General features: G+C 42.0%; 1 pseudogene; it reads right to left on the bottom strand.

Annotated features, from left to right (window-relative positions):
* LOC118988974 (40S ribosomal protein S4, X isoform-like) overlaps positions 1 to 9,257 on the bottom strand; it is a 48,787-nt pseudogene extending 39,530 nt beyond the window's left edge.
* Positions 9,258 to 14,044: the final 4,787 nt, after the last annotated feature.

The following is a 14,044-nucleotide window of genomic DNA, read 5'->3' as shown; positions in this document are numbered from 1 at the left end:
TAAGTAAATTGAAGTTATAGAAAAAAAGCAATGTCATAAACTCAAACAATGTAAAAATAGTAAAACACAAAAGTTAAAGGTAAAGAAGAGAAAAACTTGTGAAAATGTGGGATTGTGTTATTTTGGTATTCTTTCATTGTTTTATCGCAGGGAGTAAATTTTAAATGTTGAAAACTAAAATATATAACTTTCAATATTTTTATTCCAACAACAATATTTTTTATGTTTTCTTAACTTTAGAAGGTTTCTTATGAAATATTTCTTGAGATGAGGAAATAAGTATTTTGAAGTTCAATACTTCCTCTAGTCACTTATAGATTTAAGTAATATTAAATTTAATAATATTATTTCAAAATGGCATTTATAATTTTATAAACACAATGATAAACTACTTTAATTTTTTCAAAAACCGGAAGCATATATGCCAAGACATTAACAATGGTTCAATTTGAGTAACAAAAACAGAGATTATTTTATTTTTCCTCTTTTCTGTAATTTTTTAAATTTCAAAAAAAATTAAAGCAAGAGTTAGAGCTGTAGCACAGGTATCTGACAAGAATTTTCCTCAGGCTTTCCCAATTCTGTATAGAATTTTTGTCTTGATCAGCTATTTGCATGGTTTATTATGTGCCTATCATAATATGCATGTATGTTTGTATAAATGTTTTTGCTAGGCAAAAACAGAATCAGTAGCCACTTCCCTCTTTCATTCAACGTCCAATCCTCTGACTCCCCCTCATCTTCAGACCCTGACTCACTCCTGTTCTGCCCTTTGTTCAGTGGGTTGAAGGGAACACAACGTGGTACAATGAAAAGGTTGACTTTCTACGCCCTCACTTGGCCTCAGGTTAGTCATTTCTCTGTCCAGCCTTCTGTCTCATTTATAACACAGACTCCCCTGCCTGATAGTAGGACTTCAGTAAATTACTGGGAAAAGATACTTGTGTTGGGACTGAGGAGCATGGAAGAGAACTGAGTGTTGTCGGCTGGGCTACCTCTCCAACTCGCCACAGAGGGAGGCACCAGGACTGTGGGTAGGTAGCTTGTTGGTAGCTGAACCGAGATGCTCAGGCTTGCAGATGAAAGCAAACAGCACAAACATGTTGGTTACTTTTTTAAATCCTCAAACTTTCCTATTCTTTGTCAAAGATTTAGGAGGGGGTACAGTTGGGAGAAATAGTTCATTAGTATGCAAACAGAAAAGAATTTGGGGAGGGTCAAAGGTACAAAGCAGCTGTAGGACAGCTCTTTTCAGTGAAATGTTTTTGTAGCTCAGGACTTCACCCCTGTACCTTCCTCTACCATTTTGACAAAGAATTAAGGATAATTGTCATCAATGTGGTTCCCACTTTATAGATGACAGGGACTCAGCCCAATCAGGGATTTTCCCACAGTCACTAGAACGGTGAATGAGACAGTAAGGGTTCCAAGCCAGATCTGCTTGCCCCAAAGATGATACTTTCTTGTACTGCAGGCTCCCAAATATTGACACTGTCACAACCCTAAGTTCATTTAGCAGATGAGCAAAGCAGAGAAACTGAAGAAACACACACCCAAAAAAAGTCTTCCAATTCCCAGTACAAATTCCAAGTCCCTTGTACTGAAACCTCTTACTCTTGATTTGCCCTGTACCTCCTTCTCCATGGAAACCATTCTATCCAAATGCCTTACAGTTCTCCACACACAGTACATGAGGCTCAGCTGGAGCCCTAAGCAGAGGAACTTGGATAGTTTGAGGGGAGGCTGTGCTGTCACACACATGAACTAGCTCATGAGTGCTTCATTCCCCGCATCTTCTCATGTCCACATGAATGAGGTCTGTCCAGAAAGTACTCAGCCGTGTGCTATGAAAAACAGGAAGATGCGAGAAAGATTGTACATAGGACATTGATGCCTCAGTCCCCTTCAAAGTAGGCACTTTAGGACCTCACACAGTTCTCCCAAGCACCATCAACTGCCCTGTCATATTTTCCCAAATCTCATCAAAGTTCTGAAATCTCTTCCCTTTCAAAGGTGATTTTACTTTGGGCAAAAGCCAGAAGTAGCAGGGTGCCAAATGTGGGCTATAATGGGGCTGAGTCATCTGGGTTATTTGATGTTTCCCCAAGAAACTCTGCACGAGACATAAATGCATGAGCAGGTGCTTTGTCATGATGAAGCTGCTAATCACCAGTTGCCTATAGCTGCATCTGAATCATCTAAATAGTTTCCTGTAGGAGATGGTTCTTCATGGCGTGGGCCCAGCTCCCACTTGGAGATGCACAGGACCCACGCCCACAGACAGGTTCTCCCGTGGGGAATCAGGCCTGCAGTGTGCCTAGGCCGCTTGGAGTCTTGCTTTTGGCTGGGAACTCCCTCACCCTGATTTGTGGCAAACATTTACTGCAGAATAACTTCCTAAAATCCAAGCTAAACCTTCCAAGGACTAGTGTAACCAGTTCAACCACTTTTGCCCTTTTCATTTACAAATATACCTCTTCTGTGATGTGATTAGCAGCATTGGCTCCTTTGTTTTCTATAAAAGGTAACCACTTAAAGCAACCTGTGCATAGTAAATGAGGACCATCATGTAATGTGCGAAGAAATCCAATAAAGGCCGGTCACAGAAAGGGCCTCAGCTTTTGCTCCCCTTGAGAGAAAAGCCACACTGTCCCTTTTCCTCCACCGGACTCGGTAGTCCGTGTGAATGTCTCATTTCACCCATAATGACTCGGACACTGCAGGCCGGTGTCTGCATCAGTTTCCATGGAGGAATGTTCAAGCTTAATACAAAANCACAGTACACGAGGCTCAGCGGGAGCCCTAAGCAGAGGAACTGGGATAGTTTGAGGGGAGGCTGTGCTGTCACACACATGAACTAGCTCATGAGTGCTTCATTCCCCACATCTTCTCATGTCCACATGAATGAGGTCTGTCCAGAAAGTACTCAGCCGTGTGCTATGAAAAACAGGAAGATGCAAGAAACATTGTACATAGGACATTGATGCCTCAGTCCCCTTCAAAGTAGGCACTTTAGGACCTCACACAGTTCTCCCAAGCACCATCAACTGCCCCGTCATATTTTCCCAAATCTCATCAAAGTTTTGAAATCTCTTCCCTTTCAAAGGTGATTTTACTTTGGGCAAAAGCCAGAAGTAGCAGGGTACCAAATGTGGGCTATAATGGGGCTGAGTCATCTGGGTTATTTGATGTTTCCCCAAGAAACTCTGCACAAGACATAAATGCATGAGCGGGTGCTTTGTCATGATGAAGCTGCTAATCACCAGTTGCCTATAGCTGCATCTGAATCATTTAAATAGTTTCCTGTAGGAGATGGTTCTTCATGGCGTGGGCCCAGCTCCCACTTGGAGATGCACAGGACCCACGCCCACAGACAGGTTCGCCCGTGGGGAATCAGGCCTGCAATGTGCCTAGGCCACGTTGAGTCTTGCTTTTGGCTGGGAACTCCCTCACCCTGATTTGTGGCAAACATTTACTGCAGAATAACTTCCTAAAATCCAAGCTAAACCTTCCAAGGACTAGTGTAACCAGTTCAACCACTTTTGCCCTTTTCATTTACAAATATACCTCTTCTGTGATGTGATTAGCAGCATTGGCTCCTTTGTTTTCTATAAAAGGTAACCACTTAAAGCAACCTGTGCATAGTAAATGAGGACCATCATGTAATGTGCGAAGAAATCCAATAAAGGCCGGTCACAGAAAGGGCCTCAGCTTTTGCTCCCCTTGAGAGAAAAGCCACACTGTCCCTTTTCCTCCACCGGACTCGGTAGTCCGTGTGAATGTCTCATTTCACCCATAATGACTCGGACACTGCAGGCCGGTGTCTGCATCAGTTTCCATGGAGGAATGTTCAAGCTTAATACAAAATTTGATGCAGATTCATTAGTCCACTAGCTCAGTCAGTATGGAATGCAACAGCCACACAGTACATATGCTCACTCAACAGTATTTACTGCCCCCACTGACTAGTACAGTGAAGTCATCATTGTTCACACATGCACGTTCCAGTCTACCCTCTTTGGCTGTCAGGTTACGTCAATGTCGTGCAAACTGTTCTTATTATATTAACAACGGCTGGACTTTTTCTGGACAGAACTTGTATATGACTTAATTGATCTGCTCACAGCCTTATCAGACTCACCACTAGGTACCATGGATTATTCTTACATCTATAGAAAAAAATTAGAACTTTAGAAAATATCGATGTCCTATATATTTCTAAGTCCCTGGGGAGACTTGGTTTCTGTCTTCCCAAGTATCCCTTTAACACACAGGTTTTTACATGTGAACAGCATAGACCAAGACTGCAATACCAAGCCTTGCCCACACCATGGCTTTTGGAGACAAAAAAACCAGCTTAGATTAGGTTAGAGTCACTACAAATACATTCTTTTAAGAAATTAAATATCCATTATTTAATTTTCACTTGGATCCTAGGTAAACAAATGACATTTGACCTTGATTTTAGCACCTCCACCACCATGACAGAGCTAATTTAACTTGCACAATTTTAGAAGCTTATTTGTTCTTCTAAACATTATGAGTATTTAAGAGTCTGATCAGTAAAGACTGTTTTACTCTTGTCATTTCCTACCCTCTCCCTTTTTCCTACCTTGTTTCTAACTGATGACCTTATTTCCCAGCCAGCAAATTGTCTCATTCCCAGAAACACCTGTCAATTCTGAAAGATTTTTTTTTGGTGCCCAATTGATAAAAGAAGGCCAGCTGGAAATGGTGATGAAAACAGAACTTACAGAGGATGGGGAAAATTCAAATTCCAGAAGGTAAGGATAAGATGAAATTCAAGGAAAGGCAAGGAATCTGGGGTCCAGATGTAGCTGGCCCTTAAGCTCAGTGTATTGAATTAGCATCATCAGTAAATTGCGCTGAACATGAGCCTAGCTGCTTAAAAATCCATTCCAATCAACTTTTTTCCTGGCCAGATAAAGCATAAGCCGGTTGAGATTGCTACGAGGTTTTCTTTCCTCCATTTCACACTTTCTTTCCTTCTTTATTCCCCTAAGGATTTTGATGAACCACAGAATTACAATTAGAAAAAAGCTGGAAACACTGAAGTTAAAACTCCAGTGTGTTGGGTACTGAGTGTGCACACAATACATTTAAATGCATATTCTTTTGTGTGGCTATATGAGCAATTTGTGTTTGAAAATTTAGAAGGTAAAACTCACTATAATCTCAGAGAGATATAACAGCCCAGAGATATAACAGCTGGCACTGAATATTTCCTGTGTGCATGTGTACATCATGCATGAAAGAGTTAGATTTTAACATAATTATTTACATTACTGATATTTGCTATTGATGATCTTCATTGATTGCCAATCACAGAAAATCATCAGTGGCAAAGCAAATCATTAATAATTAAAGAGGTGCTCCCCACATACACTACATTGCCCCATCCTCCTTCACTCTCCTAGGGGGAATAGATAATTTCATAGTGGTGGACACTCAATGAGTACTTGAAAAATAAGCAGTTTAGAACTAGGTGCCTTTGACAATTCTTCTTGACCCTTTAACATTTTATGTAATACTGGTTTGGAGGTGATGAACTCCTTCAGACAATTCTTCTTGTCTGGAAAGCTCTTTGTATGTCCTTCAATTTTAAATGATAGCTTTGTTGGGTAATCGTGATTACAGGTCCTTGCTTTCCATCACTTTGGATATTTCTTTCCCATCTCTTCTGACCTGCAAAGTTTCTGTTGAGAAATCAACTGATAGTCTTTTGGGAGCTCCCTTGTAGGTAACTAATTGCTGTTCTCTTGCCACTTGTAAGATTATCTGTCTTTAACCCTTTGCATTTTAATTATAATTTGTCTAGGAGTGGGCCTCTTTGGATTCATCTTGTCTGGGACTCTCTGCACTTCCTGGATTTCTGTGTCTATTTCCTTCACCAGGTTAGGTAACTTTCCCATCACTAGTTTTTTACATAGATTTTCAATTTCCTGCTCTCTCTTTCTTCGCCTTCCACCAACCCCAATATGCACATATTGGTACACTTGAATTTGTCCTAGAGGCTTCTTATACTATTCGCATTTTGGGAGGAATCTTTTCTTTCTTTTTGCTGTTCTGTGTGGGTACTTTTTGCTTCCTTATATTCCAAATGATTGTTTTGATTCTCAGCTTCATCTACTCCACTGTTGACTCCCTGTAAATTATTCTTCATTTCAGTTAGTGTATCCTTAATTTCTGACTGGTTCTTTTTTATGGTTTCTATGTCCTTTTTTATGCCTTTGCAGTTCTCTCTAAGTTCATCTAACCTCCCTGAAGTTCATTGAACATCCTTATAATCAGTGTTGAACTCTGCATCTAATAGATTGCTTGTCTTCACTTTGTTTAGTTCTTTTTCAGAAGTTTTGTTTTGTTCTTTTATTTGGACATTTTTCTTTGTCTCTTCATTTTGGCAGCCTCCCTATGTTTGTTTCTATGTATGCAATATTAGATAGAGCTGCTACATCTCCTGAGCTTGGTAGAGAGTCCTAATGTAATAGGTGGCCTGTGGTACAGACTGCCCATTCACCCAAGCTATGCATACTAGGTGTACCTATCATGTGGGCTATGTACACCCTCCTTTTGTAGTTTAAAATTGATTACTCTTGATTACTGTTGGCACCTAAATGGAAGGTATTTAACTCCAGACCAACTCCAGCTGCACAGACTGGCTGTGGCCACTATGGAGGATCAGCTGCCCAGGAACCCACACCACAGAGCAGGATTTACTTCAGCATGGCTCTGGTGCCTGCTGAGACTGCCTCTTAGATGTGCCATTTGTGGAAGTGTTTGGGTGGTGCTTCAACATGGTCTGAAGCTGTCCACAAGGGGTTCTGGCTCTGGGGCCTCCCGGGAGGTTCGGGCCATGGTCAGCCACTTCCCTGTTCTACTTGGGGTCATCGAGCATGAGCTACAAAGTAATCTTTAGATGGCTGCCATTTTTGCTGAGGTTGGAGGTACCAGGAGAGGCCAAGCTGCAAGCCAAGGCTGGCAGTGCTAGTGCCAAGGCAAGGGCCACTTAGTAAGAGGTATGGAGGATACTGAGGCCAGATGTTGCTTGTTTGAGAGATTTTAGGAAAGTCTGAGGCATGAGCCAAAACAGGATATTCATAGGGAAGAGCCACTGAAATAGCTTGGGTAGTCCCAGAAGTTTATGGAGGCAGAATCTCAGGAAATAACCAGGGTCAGGTGAATAGTGATAGCCAGGTGATGGAATCTCAGATATGAGATTCCTGCTGACTCTGTGGTGAATGGGCTCAGAAAAGGAACCATGGCCTCTGCCAGCACTTCTTTCTGGGAGAAAGTGGCCCCTCCAGCTCTCTCCTTGATGCCAGATCCCATTTTCTCACCATATGTCCCTAGTGCCTTTCAAGCTGCTATGCAGCACTGGAACTCAGAGGGTGTGAGTTCAAGTAAGTTGGTGCTCAGGTGCTTTAAGAAGAACTTCCTGGGACACCAGAAGCCCTCCATCTCATTCACAGCCAGAAGTTGAGGGGACTTTTCTTCCTGGGACTAGAACCCTGGGCTAAGGGCCTGGTGTGGGGCTATGACCCCTCACTCCTCAAGGGGGACCTCTCCATTTCTCATCTTCTAGGTAACTCCTGTTTTTATCCAATGCATTTCTGAGAATTGCTTTAGCCATTTTCAGATAGGGAATGTAGCTCTACTGGGTCCTATCCAAATTTTCCATGAGTGCTTTGAAAGGAAAAAGGCTGGTTCAAAAGGTAGAGTGTGGATTGATTTGGAGAACTTGGACTCATAAATAATTGTGATATTTGAGTCTGGGTGATGTCGGAGGAGACAATTTTCTCTGACCCAGCAAATAGAGCCTTTCTACCTCTACTGGATTTTCACATGCCAGTTGTACATTAGGTGGGTAAAACACTAGAGCTGATAAACTCTTTATTCTCCTGTGACAAACAAAAAGTACTCATAATACAACCTGCAGTAGTCAAGTGTCATTCACTAAGAATACTATATTCTTATAATAAAATATTAAGAAATGAACAAGGCATCAGAGCTCTTTCTTTTTCTTCTTCCTTTATAATCTTCCAAACATAATAAAAAGACTTTCATGTTTGTTTTTGCCTTCTTATACTTCTGAAATGATTCGAAGTCTACCTGGTTTACACTACCCCCCCCCACAAACCACATGGACCATAAGTATGGAATGGAGGTTCTGTTGACTTCAATCTATTTAGAATATTACATTTTGGTCTACAGATCCCCTGTATTGCATACGTGTGTCTATACGTGTGTCTATACTCTCTATACTTCTAGAGAGCTCACTCTATGATTTTTCTCTTGTATCAGGCAATACAAGAGAAAAATCATAGAGCGAGCTCTCTAGAAGTATACCCAGTAGAGACAGAAAGGCAAACAAATCTCTTCATTTCCTCTTTTACTTAACAAATAAACATTTGACAAAGATGAAAGTTATTGTTCCCTTGGATGGCATTTTCAAGCTACATATTCAGGGAGCAATGCATTTGTATAATGTGTGGTCAGAGGTTAATCAATAATTTCATCTCTATTTCATGGCAACCAAAAGCTCACATAGGTTATTTGGTTGTTCTTTGGCGTTTTTTAAGTTAAATGAAATTAATTTTTTCCACGAATATTTATTAAGTGTCCACAACAGTCCTTGTTACACAGTATGCATTTAGTGACTACTGATGCATAGAATATGTCTTGAGAACTTCCTAGATGCAGACTCAGCACTAAGTTCCCTGGCTAAAATAATCTTTTCCTGTCAGAGCCCAGAGTCTATGACTACGAAATCATTTGCATATCAAATATTTCTGGCCTCTTCTTTCCTCCACTCCCAGCCATTCTCACCACTGCTAATGAGACAAGTGATCTAAGAGCTTGGACAATGTGCCCATAAATCCATCTCTAAAGCTCTGCTCAACACTATGTCCTCCCCTGGGCCCACTGCAGGGAAATATGCACCATTTGAAATCTGAACCATCCGCTGCCATAGAAAAGCCCATGAATCAAATGCCCACGGCAGAGTCTAACGTTCACTGGCTTTTCTCTGCGTAACTCCAATCACTGATGTCAGATCAGTTTGCTCAAAAGAGCAGACTCATCAGAAGCTACCACCCAAATAGCTCTTATGCTATTGGGGAGCTTAGAGATGAAAAAAGACCTAGTACTCTCCTCAAGTGTCTCCTCACCTGAGGGCCTTCCCAGACCCTCTTATCCGTTTCCTTCAGCAATGACCCCTTGGTTTCTTGGGCCTCCATGCTGCACCTCAAAAAACTCTCAGTAATACTGATGATCACATTCTACTAAAATTATATGTTTGCATGCCTTTCAGAAACAGGCTCTTTGGCTCCTTCATCTTTGAAGCTTCAGCACATCACATGGATGGCTTTCAGAGATCTGTTCTTAATGAGTCAATGAACAAATATCACTGAGTCAGAGCCCTCAAACCATATAAACATCAGAAGTATCTATTCAATCTGCTGTGTACACACCTATCCGTCCTAAAAGGTCCTTGCCATATCACCATTATATTCAAAACCTAAAAAATATTTTGCTCAGTTATTCTATTAAAATGGAACCACATAACTTTTGAAGAGGTGTGACCTTGGAGATCTAGTAAAAACCCCTTAATTACACAGATAAGGAATCTGAAGCCCCAAAGAGTTAAGTCAAGGTCATATAGCTAATGAATGACAGAGAATCCAATTCTCCCTGTTCCCCGCCCACTGCTTAGTTTACTGTCCATGGTCCAGAATTGACTTGTTGACATTCCATTTCTGAGAGGCTTGTGAAGGGGCTTGAGGCAGGCACTGGCCCCTCAGAAAGGGGTTGAGTTGGACTCAGAAAGAGGAAGACAACCTCCACCAGCTTTTCTATTTATTTTTCCTCCCCAGTGGCACAAACACTGGCCAAAAAGCTATTTTAGTACAAAGAATAAGAGAGAGAAGAAATAATAGACATCTACATGATAGGCAACTAATGAGACAAAATAAGGCACTTTAGTTCCAGATTTATAATCTAGGATCTAGATGGGTTGTCCCCAGGTCAGATCTTCTGCAGTAACTGAGCTCTAGAATAGACCCTTTGGACCTGCCCTGTTCTGAATCTGTGTCCTTGAGATGGATCTAGAATGTAAATAGCCCATAAATTTTGAAAAAGAAGTAGAAGAAGGAAGAGGAGGAGGAGGAGGGAAGGAGGCAGCAACAGTTCCTCAAACTTTTAGCAGGTAGTACTTCATCCCTTAAGGAGCTGTGTTCTCGCTACAAAGATGAATAAAACAGAACCTCTCTTTGCTCTCAGGGTGCTCTGCTCACTCTCCGCGATGTCTCCCACCAAGAACTCTCTGGAGGGTCTGTTTCTAATACACGTTGTGTATGAGAAACACATGAGATGCTCTGTCGCAACTCGGGGTTTGACCCTCAGTACTGACACCCAGAATCCTAAACCTCCTGTTTCACACCTAACATCGTTTAGGCTTCAGCGTATCTCTTGCCCTATGCCCCCAAAACAAAAAGCAACTGCGTCCAAATGCTGTGAAATCTTATGGATTGCACCACTATGAAGGTCAGAATGGACACTGCTTCAGAAGAGAGAAGAATTTGAGCAGCAAAAGTGCTTGGTCGAGAGAAAGGACAAATTAATTCCCTTCTCAAACCTCCCCTGCTTGGCTGTCATGGGACGGTCTCTGCTGGTCTGTTTCACTGGAGTTCACAATGGTCTAGGCAAGGCCGTGGTGAGACACGGTTATTCTGTTGTAGTTTTTATGTCCGAGCCCTTGCAGAGAAATATGTTCATCTTCCATTGGTAATGTATCACTTTTTCTTTACCTCTTGTGAAGCTTTTGGTATGTTTCTTAACTGCTCCAGTTAATCTCCCAACCTTACTCTTCTTAGATTGTACCTTATTCCTCCTAAATAGACATTATTAATTTTCTCTCTTTGGCAATTTTTAAGTTATTTTGAAGGTAGCTAATATTTCTCTGTTGATACAGGGTTGCCTGTGTCTTTCTTCATGCCTTCATCACTTTTCACATTATAAAACAGGATTTTACATTATTAGGTACCCATTAACCTTAAAAAAGTTTGGATAAACTAAAAATTAAGAGAGTGGCACCATGACTAAAAGGAAACCCTGCTTAAATACTTAAATAATGCAGGCAACACCCCCACACACATTAGCCCCCAACTCCCTACCACCCAAAAAACATATGCTTGAATAAGCCTGAGTTGGGAACTTTGAATCCTCCACGTTCTAGGCACTGAATATGGTTCCAGTATCTAAAGACAAACTTCTTTTCAAGTATTGATCCTACACGCAAGCCAACCACACGTGAGACTCAACTGAGAAGCAACATTCTGTCTCAAAGTCAGAGGAAAATGACCTGTGCTGAGCATTTTGAAGACAACATGTTGGTCCTCAGAGTGTTATCCTCTTTAGCAATCGCACTAGTCATGATTCTCACCTTATAAACCCACTTTAGAAGTAAACCTTTCTGTCAACTATGAATTACAGTTTTATGTTCAGCCCCATCTGCCTCTAGGTACTTAGTGAGTAAGTAGCAGCTGTGTTCAATTCATCCTTTGTGTCCCCGGCTGTCCCAACCCAGTGCCTGGAACTGAGAGGTGTGTGTTAGGGGAACTGCTTTTTTAAAAAATATTTTATTTATTTATCTTTTTAGAGGGGAAGGGAAGGAGAGAGGAAAGAAACATCAATGTATGGTTGCTTCTCATGCATCCCCTGCAGGGAACTGGCCCCTGCCGGAAACTGGCCTGCAACCCAAGTATGTGCCCTGACTGGGAATTGAACTGCGATCGTCTGGTTCACAGGCCCGCGCTCAATCCACTGAGCTACACCAGCCAGGGCTTAGGAAAACTGTTTTGAATGAATGAATAAAAAATAAATTTCCAAGTATTGAAAAGTGTCTTACTCTGCTGGCCTCTGTAATCTATGTAATGAAGTGGTCATCAGATGGCTACTACAATATTGATACTGGCTGTTGCTAAGATCCTATTAAAAACAGTGTTTTCTCACCCTGGCTGGTGGGCTCAGTGGATTGGGCTTGGGCCTGTGAAACAAAGGGTCACTGGTTTGATTCCCAGGGCATGCAGTCACAGCGCATGATGTGGACACCGGCCAGCAGTGTCCACATCATTATGCATGAAATGAGACATTCACATGGACTACCGAGTCCAGTGGAGGAAAAGCGACAGTGTGGTTTTTCTCTCAAGGGGAGCAAAAGCTGCTGCCCTAGCCATGACCAGCCTTTATTGGGTTTCTTTGCACATTCCATGATGGTCCTCATTTACTGTGCACAGGTTGCTTTAGGTGGTTACCTTGTACAGAAAAACAAAGGAGCCAATGCTGCTAATCACATCACAGAAGAAGGATATTTGCAAATGAAAAGGCAAAAGTGGTTGCCTGTGCATCTCCAAGTGGGAGCTGGGCCCATGCCACGCAGAATGGTCTTCGGCAGGCACATGCCTGGGTTCCAGGCCAGGTCCCTGGTAGGAAGTATGTGAGATCCAACTATGCATTGATGTTTCTCTGCCTTTCTCCCTTCTTTCCCCTCTTTCTAAAACTAAATAAATGAAATTTTTTTAAAAAAACAGTGTTTCTCTAAATGTGATTACCTGCTCCAGCATTAGTCAGGTATATTTAAAATAAATGCCTGAGCCCCATCCCATGTCTCTTAACGAAACACCTCTGGGAGTGAGGCCCCAGAGCTGGCATTTCCTCATGCTCTCCAGGTGATTCTGGTGCACCCCGGAACTTGAGGACCAGCGTGTAGGTGGTTCTCATTAGTGTCTGTGCCTTAGGATCACAGACACTAATACCTGGCCCATGCCTGGCCCACCCAGACTAATAAGTCAGAATCTCTGTGATGGGCCTGACTATCATCACGTGATTCTAATGTGCAGTTAGGTCTGGGAACCACTGCTTCAGGTGCGCCTTTCCCCCCCTTCAGCCCACTTACAACCTGCAGTATCAGCTACGCTCAGCAAACAGTGGATGCTAGGAAAGAACAGGAGAGGACCGACAAAAACAAAACCTACACGTCAGGGTCTGTGAGAAAGCTAAACCCTGGGCAAACTGCTGCGCGGCACAGGCTTTCAAATGCAGTCGGCATGACCGTCAACATCACTGCTTCTCACCACACCAGTAGGAAAGCAGCATTTGGTGGAGGCAACAACATAAAGAGGCTCTTTCATACCCTATGTGAGTAGCCTATTAATAATTAAATTGAATCCATGTCACCACTTCTAGGACTATCTCAGGGTACCTCCCATTGGAATTAGAAAAGGGTAAATTAATCTCATTTTAAAGAACAAGTGTTTAACTGTTCTGTGAAAGAAGGAATACTATTTTACATAAGCTGCTTGTATAAGACAACGTCTATTGTTTCTTCTGAGCCTCCCAATAACTGTGAGCTGCGAGTGGGAAACCACTGTTGTCTCATTTCAGATACAGTGAAACCTGAATAGAAAAGGTCAAGTATCCTGGCCAAGGCCATATACTTAGTAAATGTAACCCCAGCCTTCCGACCCAAATCCAGTTGTATTTTTATTCTATTCAAGTTCATCAGTACTATCCTTCTCCTAAAAAAAAGAGAAAGGATTCGGATTACACAGAAAAATTTCACTTACCTGCATCATTCTTATGATCCTTATTACTTTCTACATTATATTTTATAGTTGCAGACAGAGCCAGGTTCTTTTCCTGTTCTACTAAAAGAGGGGTGGTGTATATCTGACTCATATTTCTATTCCCCACAATGCCCAGCTCTGAAAAATGGTAGGTGGCCAGCAATTTCTTTTTGGACAGTTAAATGAAAATAAGAATAAAAGGGATTAGATTTTCAAACTGTAAAACCTTCAACCCAGACCAGATACAACCCTGCTAATCACCAGCTGGTATGTTCTCTTTAGGAACAGTCCTCGTGACTCGGGGTGGTGAACGCACAGGGCAGCGCGCAGACGGTGTGCTGGGCAGGTGTGCACCTGCGACCTGCATGATTTTGTTCCCCGGTGTCACCCCTATAAAGTCA

This window comes from Sturnira hondurensis, unplaced genomic scaffold (genome assembly GCF_014824575.4).
Source record: "Sturnira hondurensis isolate 20B ecotype Veracruz unplaced genomic scaffold, ASM1482457v3 Scaffold0006413, whole genome shotgun sequence".
Classification (NCBI taxonomy): Eukaryota; Metazoa; Chordata; class Mammalia; order Chiroptera; family Phyllostomidae; genus Sturnira; species Sturnira hondurensis.
This window is presented reverse-complemented; position numbering and strand designations above follow the sequence as displayed.